Below are 858 nucleotides of genomic sequence, written 5' to 3'. Positions count from 1 at the left end.
GGCTTAGGCAAAGAGTTTATAATCAAGAACCTAAAAGCAAATGCAAAAAATAAATAAATAAATAATCCACAAATGGGACTTAATTAAACTAAAAACTTCTGCACAACAAAAGAAAAAATCAACAGAGTAAAGAGAGATAACCCACAGAATAGGAGAAAATCTTCACAAACAATGCATCCAACAAAATAACTAATATCCAGAATCTACAAGGAACTTGAACAAATTAGCAAGAAAAAAAAAATCTCCTGAAAATGTGGGTGAAGGACATGAATAGACAATCCTCAAAAGAAGATATACAAGTGACCAACAAATGTATAAAATAAATAAATAAATAAAAATGCTTGGAAACCTATCAGTAAGGACCAAACGCCAAACAACCAAGGAAAGAAGGTGAGTCAAGGATGTACTCCTCTCGAGAGCTTGGGTTGCTGAAATTTGGGAGTCAGCACTGGGCCTGCTTGGAGTTCTAAGCAAATGGAAGAGTTCAGTCATGTTTGCACCCGTGGTAATGTGTGCTTTGTGTAGGAACAAGACTCTGCTACAGAGTCCCCATGTTGTTGCTAATTGTTGGAGGTTCCTTTGGTCTTTGTGAGTTTTCACAAATCTAATATGATGCTGTGAGGATTAAAACTGATCCCGAGTTGGAAAAAAACCTTAAATCGAATAAAGTATCTTTAGAGTTAGAATATGAGAAAATAAAGGACTCTATTTTTGATGGCTTGAAGAATATTCAAGGACCCAGGTCTTGGAAAGATCCTGACCTCTTCCAAAAAGGAAATCCAGAAATTCTTAAGACTAAGACTTGAGGCTGGGCGCGGTGGCTCACGCCTGTAATCCCAGCACTTTGGGAAGCCGAGG

At 37.5% G+C, this 858-nt stretch overlaps 1 pseudogene; it reads left to right on the top strand.

Annotated features, from left to right (window-relative positions):
* Positions 1–490: 490 nt before the first annotated feature.
* Positions 491–806, top strand: LOC105505194 (annotated as a pseudogene).
* Positions 807–858: the final 52 nt, after the last annotated feature.

This window comes from Colobus angolensis, unplaced genomic scaffold (genome assembly GCF_000951035.1).
Source record: "Colobus angolensis palliatus isolate OR3802 unplaced genomic scaffold, Cang.pa_1.0 Scaffold99, whole genome shotgun sequence".
Lineage (NCBI taxonomy): Eukaryota > Metazoa > Chordata > Mammalia > Primates > Cercopithecidae > Colobus > Colobus angolensis.
Note: the sequence above shows the minus strand (reverse complement) of the source record. Positions and strands in the feature narration are given on the sequence as shown.